This window comes from Antennarius striatus, chromosome 13, assembly GCF_040054535.1.
Source record: "Antennarius striatus isolate MH-2024 chromosome 13, ASM4005453v1, whole genome shotgun sequence".
NCBI classification, from domain to species: domain Eukaryota; kingdom Metazoa; phylum Chordata; class Actinopteri; order Lophiiformes; family Antennariidae; genus Antennarius; species Antennarius striatus.
In genome coordinates, this window is record NC_090788.1 from 15,626,737 (window position 1) to 15,641,493 (window position 14,757).

The 14,757-nt window shown below is 40.2% G+C and overlaps 1 long non-coding RNA gene across 2 annotated transcripts; it reads right to left on the bottom strand.

Annotated features, from left to right (window-relative positions):
• Window positions 1–7,696: 7,696 nt before the first annotated feature.
• LOC137606709 (uncharacterized) lies at window positions 7,697–9,443 on the bottom strand. 2 transcript variants are annotated; one of them, XR_011037906.1, is made up of 4 exons: window positions 9,295–9,443; window positions 8,885–8,903; window positions 8,630–8,727; window positions 7,697–8,346 (listed from the first exon to the last, which is right to left on the bottom strand). It is a non-coding gene; the product is annotated as an uncharacterized lncRNA (long non-coding RNA). The 2 variants fall into 2 exon arrangements; XR_011037905.1 differs by lacking the exon at window positions 8,885–8,903.
• Between the last annotated feature and the right edge of the window lie 5,314 nt (window positions 9,444–14,757).

Sequence of the window (14,757 nt, forward strand, 5' to 3'; positions counted from 1 at the left end):
GAACCTCAGCATCTTCATCTCTGCTACCTCCAGCTCTGTCTCCTGTTTTTTCCTCAGTGACACTGTCTCTAGACCAAACAACATCGCTGGTCTTACCAGTTTTGTACACCTTTCCTTTCATTTTATCTGAAACTCTTCTATCACACATCACACCTGACACTTTCCTCCACCCATTCCATCCTGCCTGTACACCCTTCTTCACCTCTTTTCCAGACTCTCCATTGCAATGGACTGTTGACCCTAAGTACTTAAAATCCTGAACCTTCTTGATCTCTTCTCCCTGTAACCTCACTCTTCCACGTGGGTCCCTCTCATTCACACACATGTACTCTGTCTTACTGCAGCTAACCTTCATTCCTCTCCTTTCCAGGACAAACCTCCACCTCTCTAGCTTCTCCTCCACCTGTTCCCTGCTCTCACTGCAGATCACAATGTCATCTGCAAACATCATAGTCCATGGAGATTCCTGTCTAACCTCGTCTGTCAGCCTGTCCATCACCATAGCGAACAAGAAGGGGCTCAGAGCTGATCCCTCATGCAGTCCCACCTCCACCTTGAACTCCTCTGTCACACCTACAGCACACCTCACCACTGTCTTACAGTCCTCGTACATGTCCTGCACCGCTCTAACATACTTCTCTGCCACTCCAGACTTCCTCATACAATACCACAGTTCTTCTCTGGGCACCCTGTCATAAGCTTTCTCCAGATCTACAAAAACACAATGCAGCTCCCTCTGACCTTCTATGTACTTCTCGATCAACATATTCAAAGCAAATACTGCATCTGTAGTACTCTTTTTTGGCATGAAACCATACTGCTGCTCACAAATTATCACTTCTGCCCTTAGTCTAGCTTCCACTACTCTTTCCCATAACTTCATTGTATGGCTCATCAGCTTTATTCCTCTGTAGTTGCCACAACTCTGCACATCTCCCTTCTTCTCAAAAATGGGCACCAGCATATTTCTCCTCCATTCCTCAGGCATTGTCTCACTATCTAAGATCCTGTTGAACAACCCAGTCAGAAACTCTACTGCCACCTCTCCTAGACACTTCCAAACCTCTACAGGTATATCATCAGGACCGACTGCCTTTCCACTCTTCATCCTCTTCAATGCCCTCCTCACTTCATCCTGACTAATCTTTGCTACATCCTGGTCCACAACAGTCACCTCTTCTAGTCTTTGTTCTCTCTCATTTTCCACGTTTATCTACTCCTCAGTACTCTTTCCATCTTCCCATCACACTACTGACAGCTGTCAATAGACTTCCATTCCTATCCTTAATCACCCCAACCTGCTGCACGTCCTTCCCATCTCTATCTCTCTGTCTTGCCAACCGGTATAGATCAGTCTCTCTACCTTCACCTTACGCTGCATTTCCCTGTACTCCTGTCTACTCTCCTCAGTCCTCTCAGTGTCCCACTTCCTCTTAGCTAACCTTTCTCTGTATACACTCCTGTACCTCCTCGTTCCACCACCAAGTCTCCTTATCTGCTTTCCTTCCACATAACACACAAAGTACTCTCCTACCTGTCTCCCTGATAACATTAGCTGTAGTTTCCCAGTCATCCTGCACACCACCATCCTATGCTGCTTGGCTACACTCTCACCTACCACTACTTTACAGTCACTGATTTCCTTCAGGTTACACCGTCTACACAAGATGTAGTCTACCTGTGTGCCCCTACCACAACTCTTATAGGTCACCCTATGCTCCTGCCTCTTCTGGAAGAAAATATTCACTATAGCAATTTCCATCCTTTTTGCAAAGTCAACTATCATCTGTCCTTCTGCGTTCCTCTCCTGGATACCAAACCTGCCCATCACTTCCTCATCACCTCTGTTACCTGCACCAACATGTCCATTGAAGTCTGCACCAATGACAACTCTCTCACTTTTAGGCAAGCTCTGCATCACTTTATCAAAGTCCACCCAGAATTTCTCCTTCTCCTCCAGCTCACATCCTACCTGTGGAGCATACCCGCTAACAACATTGAACATCACACCTTCTATTTCTAGCTTCAGACTCATCACTCTATCTGACACTCTTTTTACCTCTAGGACATTCCTAACAAACTCCTCCTTCAAGATAACTCCTACTCCATTTCTTTTCCCATCTACATCATGATAGAACAACTTGAACCCTGCTCCTTAACTTCTAGCCTTGCTACCTTTCCACTTGGTCTCCTGCACACACAGTATGTCTACCTTCCTCCTCTGCATCATGTCAACCAACTCTCTACCTTTTCTTGTCATAGTTACAACATTCAACGTCCCTACTCTTAGTCCTATACTCTTGGCGCTCCTCTTCTCTTTCTTTGTGCGAACGCACTTTCCTCCTCTCCTTCTTCGACCAACAGTAATCCAATTTCCACCGGCGCCCTGTAGGTCAACGGTTCCGATGGCGGTCATTGTTAACCCGGGCCTCGACCGATCCGGTAACGAAGTCATAGGTTTGATTCACGTCTTTGATTTGGCAAAAGTTTTACGCCGGATGCCCTTCCTGACGCAACCCTCTGTATTTATCCGGGCCTGGGACCGGCACAATAAGACACTGGCTGGTGTCCTCTTGCGGCTGCATTAATCTGAAAAGGCAAATATAGATTAAAAATTTATAAATAAAAAAAATAAATAACAACTTATGAACAATACAGCTTAAAAACAGCCTCTCTGAACCAATTGTGTTCGCAGGTTGAGGACTTCCCAAAAGACAAATGTTATAAGTATGTTACTTATTTTCAGAGGCGTGCCCTTTTAAGAGTCACTGTGAATCTCGGCTCATCCATGTGAATCGTTATCATTGCAGCAACAGAGAAAACATGATTGCATTAAACAAGGACGTAGGTAGAGCATCACGGACATTTCCCACAGTGCAATGAAGTCATAGTTTTGGCTCAAGTCTGACAATCCCCGATAATTGAGTTCTATCTCTGAACACATGATGAAAACTTCAAGTCTCCACTGGATGTCTGTTGGAAGCGCCTGCCAGCATTCAGGGAGCAAATATGGAGCACAATGGAGTCAGCCTGTTAAATCTGATGAGCAACAATTGCTATTAAGAGATTTAAATGTTTTAATTGAGTGTCAACAGATGGGATGTATGAAATTGTGTAGAAAGTTCCCATAATACGGTCTTATGTCAATCTACTATCCAGGTTGAACTGAAGTTTGGCTTTTGCTAATGACTGACAATATTTTGTAAAGATGTTTTGGCCAGAAACTCCAAATATCTGATGATGTCATTGAGGCAATGTGCATTCAGAGGCTTTTGTATACCTCAAACCAGCTTGTGAAGATAGAGATATTTTTTTTCTATAAAATAGTCAGACTTTAATGGATGCAAATTCAAACCAATTTTAATCGTTGTTAAACAGAAAATGGTAAATATAATTTCCTATGATTACAATAACGAGAATCATGGGAAAAAAGTTAAAGGATGATCATGAAGCACATTAGAGCTTGATTGGGTGTTTGATATTTGATATTAAGTAAGATCTTCACTTATTCCATTATGTAAGTGATACCATGAGTTTAAATGAGTCCCATCTAATCAGTAAAGTATTTTGGCATATTATACCGTAAAGTAAAGACATGCCGATGGACTGAACTGAGCTCCTTCATCGGATTTCCTCCATGAGCTCAAGTAAAACTTTCTGGGAAAACCACCATTTTTAGAAGCCCCAAAACAACTTGTGATTCCACTAACTGGTGATGTTCCAAGAAATGCTTTTGAATCACTTTTTGACATTTTGCTCATGTTTTCATAACTCTTTACAATATAGCTTTTCTGAAATTATTCATCCAACCCATTCACAACAATGACAACAGAACTATGGGCAGGAGCTCAGTCCACTAAGTCTTGGGGTAGGGACTGGAAGGTAGCCAGTTCAATTCCCAGGTGGACCAAAAAATTTGGAGTGTGAACTGGCAGCGGAGAGTTGCCGGTTCACCTCCTGAGCACTGCTGAGGTACCCTTGAGCAAGACAGTGTCTCAGACAAGGGCACCTCAGTAGTGGGTCGCTCCTTCTAGAGGACCGACTGCTCTACCTCTCATTATCTGCACACTTCACGCCCCTGTGTGTGTGTGTGTGTGTGTGTGTGTGTGTGTGTGTGTGTGTGTGTGTGTGTGTGTGTGTGTGTGTGTGTGTGTGTGTGTGTGTGTGTGTGTGTGTCAGGGGCCTTTACTTGTGTATATACATGTGTGATAACTAAGAACTAGAGTGGACACAGAGGATTAATAAAGTTAATTTCTGTCTCTCTAATGCATTAGAAATGGCACAGAACTCCACAGCATCACAAACTAAATCCCCAAACTGGACCAGAAAACAGAATCAACCCCTCCTTAAAGAGTCTTAACCAAATGGAACATATCCACAAAGGATTTACTGCAAGAACTGTTTATTAGACAGCATTAATTTTAGTTGCATGTTCCTGATAAAGTGTGATTAAGTGTGATTAGGTAAGATAAGATTTATTGTTTAAATGAATCTCACACTCAAACTATGATACTGTGATTGCTTTTGAGACAAAACTCCTTTTTTTTTTTTACTGGACTTGTGTGTTTGAACCGTGACTGTTGCTGTTTGTAAATTTCACTTTTCTCATCCATGACGTTTGCTGCTGAAATGTCCAACTTTTGAACAGATCATTGGAGCTTATTATTCAATCCATCCAAGAAAATTAGAAAACTACTCAAGTGTTTCTGGGAAACCAAATGATAAATGCAATAATAGCAAAACATCTCCTTGGCCACCGTTGCCCACTAGACCCAAGTTTACATGTGTACTTGTAGTATTGCACATCATTGCTATGTTTCCATCCAGTGAGGGCATTGGGTCACCATCTATGATTAATGGCATAGCTGACCAGACTGCTCAGATAGACTATAAAAAGATTACAGTAACTTCATTAGCTTTCTTTTCTCTCTTACCTCCAATAGCCATGAGCACTGCTCATAGTTTCAGCATTTAGGTCACAGTTTCAGCTGCCAAAATGTCTCAACCCAATATTTATTTGATGGCTGCATGATTGCGTCTGATTCTATGTATGGTCAGGAGCAGAGGGCCTACTGCAGGTATGCGCCACAAGCAGAAATCATAATTTTGCCTGCCAAAGACTTGAATGGCAACTCAGTCCAGAAGTCTTATGTCTCTTTCACTGCTAGCTCTTCAAATTATATATCTTGTTTTCCTTCTTTCTGTTGGTGCAAAGTGAAAATATTCTGTTGTGACATCTTGGATGTGATTCAAAGATCAAATAATTTACAGCCATGGCTGTAGCATGCGCTTACACACACACATTTATAACACAGATCTGACAGCTACGCATGTATGGAAGACAAGAGGGTTTTATACTCAGTGCTCTGTGTCAGAATCTCAGACTATCAGACTGGGAAGAGATAATTGTAGTTGCTGCACTGAGTCATTTGACAAGCTTTGGCTTTTCTCTGGCAAGTATGAGTTTAACCCACTTTTTAATGCCTCATTAATCACATGACTGCTTTGTTGGTTGGTGAAACATTTTTTTAAATGATTGACAAATAAGATATTTTGAGGGACCTTTATCGTACATGTTGTACTTATATTTCCAATGTTTATTTATATTTTGTGTGCATCTGTGTATATGTATCTTAAACCTGCTGCTGTAGATTCCCAGCTTATGGGATCAATGAAGGATGTCTACACATTAGAAGATGCATATAACATAATAATAATGACAACTTCTGATTGCAGTGTTCATCAGATTATTTGCACACAAAAAATCGAAATATTTCTGTGAGAGTTTTCCCACATTAAACCTAGAGTTGTTTTTCCTTGCAGCAGATCTATTTTAAAATGTCCACCTCCTTCCTTCTTGAGTGTTTTATTTATTTCTGTCAAGAGTCAAGATTTGATCTCTGATCTTTGTTTACATCGAGCTCACTTGTTTGTTTCTTCAGTACAATTGGATGATTAATTTCTGTCCTTTTCACTTCCTTTCACATTGTCGGCAGATGAAGAGAAAACAGGAGGGTAGAGACCAACATCTCAAAGTGTACTATTCTGACATCAGCTGACTACATACAGTATATCTTGTTGAATGTGTAGAAATACTTCAGCGATGACGAGTGAAACGGTCTGACGCTGTTTTTCTGTGTTTTTTTTTCATTCCTGCTTCTATAGGAGTTCACACAACACAGCTGGCAGCTGTTGAGGCTGCACTGCAGGAGCTGATCCAGCTCATGATGTAAACGTGGCCCCTTCACATTATGCTCCCATAATATGAGAGGAGAATGATGATGACGATGATGATGATTCCCCAGCCATCATCAGTCAGGTGAGACACCCTCCATGACTTCAACAGTTTGCATGCTGTCCTGTTCATACATGATCAGACGCCATTCAGAGTGTAAATCCCCATCACTGCCATTGTGACTAAACTGACCAATCAGAAAATAGTTTTCTCTTCAATCACAGCTTTTTAGAAATGTTGTTGAACAAAGAAGAGTCTATTCCTACTATTTAGAATGAGAGTTTACCATCAGTAATTTGAAGCAGGATTTGCCATTATAAACAAATATTAAATAGCGCATTTAAACTTAATTTTCAGTGACCTGATATTCATTTCTATCTCTCAGAATTAAAGCACTCCAAGTGATTATGTCCATGTTGTATATTTTTAGTTTTTATATACATTTTTGAGACGACATTAGCAAAATTTGAAAATAAAAAAGCAATCCCAATCCAAAATCAGCATCCAATACATACAAGATGGCAGACATGACTGAAGGTCTACAGTCCAGGTCCCTGTGAACATTCAACTATTATGTAGACTTTCTTCCTGTAGTAACGTCGGACTTTCTTTAAAGCATTGCTATCAAAGCTAATGTCTTCTTGCATCTTTCCCACAGTAGTTGGGACAACAGAACACAAATCGAAACAGGTTTCAGTGCCAAAAAAAATGTCTTGATCCTGGCGGGTCGTTGTTCATGAATGATGCATGTGGAGTATGTGAGTAATGTGTTCACTCTTGTGATACAGTGGGAGACTGTGTTACCGGGTAATGTCACATGTGACAGACACACAAACCGTGCCACCTGTCCACTGCAGTGGTGGCACTTAGATAACATTAATCATGGCGATAAGAAACTGTCACAAGGGGGCCACTCGGTTGGTGTACGAGTTCCCAGAGGGGCCCGTGGGAAGTGCAGTGTAATGCAGGCCTATAGACAGGGGCATTTGGTTACCAAGGAAATGATGGTACTTCAGTATTACTGGAGGTTGAAGCCTCACACAGGGAGAAATGGGAGCCTGTCCTGAGACAATGTCCACGGTCTCAAGTCACAAGTTCCACAACAAACAATGGAAACGTCGTTTTAACCACTGGAACCTCATCCATAAATATAACTCTGAAAAAAAACAATAATATTTGTTTGCTTGTATTCTCGCAAAAAAATGTTCTAATGAATTACATACACTTTTTTCATCTAGTGCTTCCATTTTAACTTTTTATTCTCTCACAGTGAAATCTTGGGGAAATGACTTTTCCCAAAATCACAAGAATATTTATTCTTCTGACTGCATTTCTTTTTATCCTGTAATATATCTCACCAAAAAAAAGAACTAAACTTACTAGCTTCACAATATTTTACATGGAAAATATTTGCGCGTTTTTATATGTTGATTTTTTTTTTTTTGTGAGATATAATTTTTGGTGTTTCAACCAAAATGTGATTTTCTTGTTAAATCCTAAACGTTGGACATCTAGCCAACCCATACACCTCAGTGTACACCTCAGGATCAGTGAACCACATGTTTGTGCCTTTTGTTGGTTTGAACTTTATAACATGTAAACACATTGCTGTCAGTAACAAACTATACATTCAAGCTTCACTAAATCTCACCCACAAATTAATCATGCATAATCAGCCATAGCTTACAGGAGCTTAATTTTTGAATGATTGTATATGTTTTTCTTTTGAGTGTTCCATGAAAACATGTTTCCAAAGTGATTTCAAAGATTGCTCATTTTCTCCATCGCATATATATTGAAGCCAATATTCAATGCTAAGAGTTCACCAAAGAGGACGTCATATTCTGATGTATTTGTTGGACAATGTTTTGCAGGGATGATGTCACCATCTGATCTGCAGAAACCGTCCTCATTTGCTCCACCTGTTACCTGCACTTTCTCATTCCTGGCTTGTCATCCAGCATTTGTCATCTCCTTTTTTTTTATCCATATGTTCCCGACCATTTGTCTGTTGTGCTCCAGATCCATTCAACCCTCATCAAGTCTCAACTGCGTCCTGGAAATCTCTCTGTCGTCCGTGGGTTGGTCGTCTTTCAAAGTCTGTCCATCTGCTTCATGCCAAGATAAACAGTTACCATTTGGATGCATGTTTAATCCATTGTTCAAAAAAATTCCTGTTAAAGCTTCTCTTTTTCCTTCAATTCTGCTTCGTATGCATCCAAATATTTAGAAAAATGTACACATATATAATCCCCACTTCACTTTCTCAATTTGAAATGAAGTTAAAGCTGTTGTAACATGTTCTTAGATTTTGCCATTCTTACCTGTAGCCTAGGCAGGTGTGTGTGCGTGCATGTGTGCGTGCGTGTGTGTGTGTGTGTTCTGTCATCTTACTGTTGACAGTCAAGCAGCAATCATCCTTCAAGCTGCAGGCGGTGAGAGCTCAGAGCCACTCTCCATCAGGCTGGCTGGCATCCATACGTGTCTCTCTGCTAATGAAACAATATCAGTCAGTTCCTGCAGGGACCTGAGATAATTTCTTTCCCTCTGTTTGTTTTCTCTGCTCCCCAAAGTGTAACCCTGTGTGTCGTTTGTTTTCTCATTGTCTCTAACAGTGATTGCAACAGTTGACCAGTCATGATAACTTACCTTCATCTCTGTTCATATCCTGTAAAAACATGATGAATATGAGTATCATTAATCATTTCTCTTTGCTCTCCATAAAGAGAAATAACTGACTATCAGATGGCAGACTCTGCCTCCCCATGGTTATAAAACAGTGCATTTGATAGCAATTTCCTGTTGCTGGTGCATTTATGTTCACACTGCTCGTGAAATTCTCTGCATTTCACTTGGAGATGGACCAAGACCTACGTTTTCAAGTGCCGAGAAAACAGATCGATTGTAATTTTTAACACCTGACTGAATGCAGAGAGCCAAGGGAGAAACTAATGTCAACTTATTTATAACGCATTCCTTTTCCAAACAGTGCATGCTAACGCAATGCTCACTGTGTCATTACAGATCTAAAAAAAAAATTATAAGATTGCAATCCTTACCATCATCACGTCACCAAGCTAATCACGACTAATCCCAGAGCAACGGTGCACAACGCTGTACGACAATAGAGATAGAGATTTCTGCATTCAGATTCAAAAGTGTTAAGTCTATCTGATTAGGGGAGAGCAGCAAACAGCCTGCTGTGTAATGAAAACATCTCATGATGTCAGGAAGTGAATGAGATGATTTCCTCATCCAAACTGCCTTCATCTGGCTGCAACTAGCCCGATGCTATGGCGATGACGGAACTGGACTCATCACTGGGGTCGGTGGTTGGGTGATGCTCTCCTGATGAGAAGCAGGATGACCTCAGCTTGAATGATGAGGTTTCTGATGCCAACATGTGGCATTACATTTTCTTCAGTTATTCAGCTGCATCAACATTACCGACAACATTTTCAAGATGGAATTGTGAATTTACTGAAGGTATGATTATAAGGTGTATTGTACAAGATATAAATTATTGTCTTGTTGTTTTACGTGTTCAGGATGTTTCTGGATGTCGGCCTTTGAGCAGATGTTTCTGGATCCACTGATGACTCCGTTGCTCTCCTCTGACACAGACAGGAAGTCTGCACTTCAGCAAAACTCACAACAAAATCGTCAAAGTGTATGTGATAGATAGATAGATAGATAGATAGATAGATAGATAGATAGATAGATAGATAGATAGATAGATAGATAGATAGATAGATAGATAGATAGATAGATAGATAGATAGAGAGATAGATAGATAGATAGATAGAGAGATAGATAGATAGATAGATAGATAGATAGATAGATAGATAGATAGATAGATAGATAGATAGATAGATAGATAGATAGATAGATAGATAGATAGATAGATAGATAGATAGATAGATAGATAGATAGATAGATAGATAGATAGATAGATAGATAGATAGATACTTTATTAATCCTGGAGGAAATTGCACGTGTTTATTTGTTCGTCAGAATGCCGCCCTTATAGAAACAAGCATTTTTTTTCTCTGATTCACTGCGTCGTTATTAATTTGCCTCTTAAATTGTCTGATGAATTGTTCAACCATCTTTACTGTTACTTGTGGAGGAGCGACTGTCTTTGAAAGGCTTACTTTCAGGTGGCAATTGACAATTGCTGCATCACATGTTGTAAACTGGGTTTGTGGATAAATCTTGTACTAAAATGGTGATAAATCGATATCAGAAAATGACTCTTTATCACTGATATTCTCTATAAATCAGAAATGACTTCACTCACTTCACGATGACATCTTAACAGAAAACAAGTTTTCTTAAACCTACAATAAATTCCCACTTCTAAAAAGTCCGAAATGGTTTAGATATTATCTGTCATTAAAACATCAACTTCAGACCACAAGATAAAAATGATGCAGAACTCTTTTACAGGACGGCATTTTCTATATTAGACTGGTCTTTATAAGAGAGGATCTTCATTTGTATTAATTGAGGAATGAATTTTCTTAATTTCAGAGGACTGGACCTCGATGAAAACACCTGTTCTACACACACAAGACTGTATGATCTACTGTATATTCATTTTATCCATGTGTCTCAACATGGATGTCCAATTAGCTAATTTTAAGCAAATAATTCCCTCTTTGTATGTTTGCATTTGATGAATAAATGAGGTTTTTGTCTGTGTATATTTTCCGTGTCAGAGAGAGAGTGACATGAAGGAAAGTATTGACTTCATAGTTCTGCTTACATCAGCCTGCTTAAAGAAGGTGAAACACGCGCACACACACACACACACACACACACACACACACACACACACACACACACACACACACACACACACACACACACACACACACACACACACACTCTGCTCCACGATGGGGCCTTCCTGGTGATGGATGACATACTGCATAACATAATCTGATGTCCACAACGTCATTTTGAGATACACGATGTGCACAATTACTAGCCTTTATCTGTGTTTCTGCTGTGGCGCAGGAGGTCGTGGGTTTGAATCCAAACCTGAGGTCTTTCTGTGTGTAAGATGAGATCTCCCCATGTCAGCGTGGGTTTTCTGCATTGTCTTACAGCCCAGAAACAAGCACTAATGGATGGATGAATTCCCCTTCTGTCTGCCTTCCTCTGTTAAAACATGAAGAGAAACCCCCTCTGGAGATTTCTAATTGTTCCCATGCTATCCTTGTGACATTCTACCTCAATGACTTGATTAGGCCACTTTAGGAAATGCTTGTTGTCTTCAATGTATTTTCAATGGTGTCAACCTAGTTGAGACCACGTGTTATTCCTCTTCTGCTCCTCGATGCAGCCATTGGATATGACATCTTTGTCAGTCTGCAGTCCTTGTCAGGACCACAAGCTGGTATTTCTACACATACGAGGAGGTTTTGTCTGTTTGTTTAGTTACTGAGCAGATTATCACTAACAGTGAAATTTTACATAGGAGATCCTTGAAATGTGGGGGAGGTGATTTGACTTTTAGGGAGCTCCAGATCAAAGTTGTAGATGTTAGATTTACAAGGAGAGGAATGATTCCCAGATAGATGCATCAGCTACAGCTGGAGATGAATGATTTTCACGGTAACTTTTTTTTAATATTTGTGTGTGCAGGTTGGCTTACAGCCTCTGAAATTGCAAATGTGATTCATAAGGTGTTCCAAACTTCTAGCATGATATCCACCAGCTCTCTCTGTCTGGGTCATGCTTTTTCCATCATGCTCTCTCTCCTCTTCCACTTTTACCTCCTTTTTCCTCTGGATCATTTTCTTTCTCTGCTGCCCTCACCAAGAGGGGTAAATTACCAGTCTGGGTGGGTGAGGAGTCCTCCGTTACACACACACACACACACACACCCATATATAGGCAGCAGACATTAGGTAAACGCGAGGTAGACATTAGATAAACTCAAAACAGGCACCGCTCCGTCAGTTACTTTATTTGTAACACGGATCTGCCTCTCTGGGCTGGCAAACGTGAAGACCGAGGGCACCACAGTTTGTGTGGATGGAAGTGGGAAACGGATAACAGGTGCATGGCAGAGACTGTGTGAGTGTGTTTTTGTAGTGTGAATTGTCAAAGTGTATTTGAATCTTACTTTACCAGGAATAAAGCATTCTTTTTTCTTTTCTTTTTTTTTTTTCAAAAAATGAAGCATTTCTGTTTCCATTGTTGGGTTGTTGTTGGTTTTGTTTTTTCAGAATAAATTCAACATGATGTATTTCTCTGCTCATATGTACAGTAGAACAGAAATGAATAAAATAATGTGCATCTATTCCAGACAGAAACCTCTGGAGGGGCAAGCATTAGCTCCTCCACAGTCTGGTGCAGTTTTTATATAGTTTTCTTCTCTTCAACAGAACGGACATAAAACAAGTTATCACGTCTACATTTTATTGTCAGTATTTTAACAGACACATGCTTGTGAACTTGCAAATAATCCATGTTAACATAAGGAAAGCATGCAAATGTTAATATTTTCCTATGTTTTCATGTGCAGGTGCGTAATTATGTCTTCATTACAGTATAATTGTAGAGGAAAATTGCACTCAGAATAAATAAGCACATCTAATTTTCTGCTTGTACTAACTAACTCTGCAACTCTGACTACTTCCATTGTAACTTTAATTTTACAGACTTCGGAATTGATCTGAAATCGTGTTCTTCCTTTAACTACTGCGACAGCTGAGAGCCGGACTGAAATGGCACAAGGAAGAAAAAAGACAATCTACACAAGCTCCCTGGAGGGGATTCATGTCATATTTATGGAAATAATATATCAACGATGACATTTAGCCTTTCGAAGGCTTATAGCATGAGTATAAATTTGGGACAATCATAAATCCAAATCATCCAGAATTACATCCCCCTTGTGTCTAACAATTCACCTGGTTTGTTTGCGCTCCACTTCACATCTCTATTAATGACACCAAGACTGGAGAATATATATCGCTATTTAAGCAAAGTATTATTTCACTGCATAACTATGTAGCTCCATCAAAACCGAACACAAAGCATACCCAGTCTGAAAACTGAGCTCTAAACCCACGCTTTGAGACCAATTATGGATGCTCAGGTAGGACTGCCCCTTTCTGTGTCTAACACACACACACACACACGCACACACGCACGTGAGTGCACAGTCATACACAGATAAAAACATGCAGTGCAATACTGTAGCTGAAAGTTTGGACATGATTGCATCACAGAAACATTCGATACATTCCACCCTGCTGTAAATCACTCTGTCCCTGCTGCTCATTGTGTCAGTCCTCGTATAAACCATCATTTCATGCAAGACTGAAACCTGCATTGCAAATAGGCTTCAGGATGACATCACCTTCATTGGCTGCAGGTTTGTCTTGTGCAGGTGCTTGTAAGCCTCAAAAGTCATGTAGGTGATGCAGGTGAACAAATGAAGAATCGATACTTGGATTTTCTCACAAAGGTTAGCACATTAGTCATACATCCACTTATCAACTGTGGAACTACATTCTTCTGCCAAAGAATAAGTAATGCACTCTGCAGCAGAAGTGAAGTGTTTCTCCCAACCTCTGTGTTTAGGTGTCATTACTGTAGCCCACTTACTTCATCTGTTTCCTGGCCCATTACCCCCAGACAAAGAAAATGTTTCACAATCTTGCCAGATTCGAACGTCGACCCTCAGGAGCTGGGACAAGACCAGCCAGCCCAAACATGGAGAAAAACCCCAGAAATACCACTGGTCAAAATAAAAACACTGATTGTTTCCAGGTATGCTAGCTGGTGAGTCTCTCTCACAGTTATAAATAATAAAACACACAAGAGTTTGTGGATAAAAGTCATCTTGTTCAGGGGGATGGTGACACCGCTGACTGCATCTTTTAGGATGATATGATTCTTTAATATGAAGGCTGTTTGTGTGACTATTGAGAGCCTGACAGCACAATGCAGAGAGGAGGGAGCTTCTCATGTTGATGCCTAGTCTTCATCTGCTTCTTATTTATCTTCTGGTACTTTTCTGTCCAATCCTTTCTTCAGCTTAATAAATTCCGATTCTATAATTTGAAGTTGAGGTAACAGAGATTCACTTTTTTTTAGGTGTTCTGTCATTCAACCTGTTGATAAAAGCACACATTTACATTTCAGGTTTTATTTCTACTGACAAAACTTCATGTTTTTTTTGGCAACAAGCTCTGAGTGCGTGTAAAAGTTTGGCAAACTTCCTCCACCTCCCTTGGTGCACACACACGTTTCAGACAACAGCCCACAACTAACATGTTTATGTCTCGATCAGTCATCTGTATTTATGAGATGCATGTCAGACTCACAATATTTACATTATTATGAGATCATTTTTTAGCACCAGGTAAAACCACGAAGTTGGCTTCTGACATATGAATCATTTTAATTAAGTAGTTCCCCACAGAAAGGCTGGAAGATTAGCATAAAATATAGCAAGTAATGTAATATAATGTTGTAATCCTTTTTCCCACGTCAGAGTA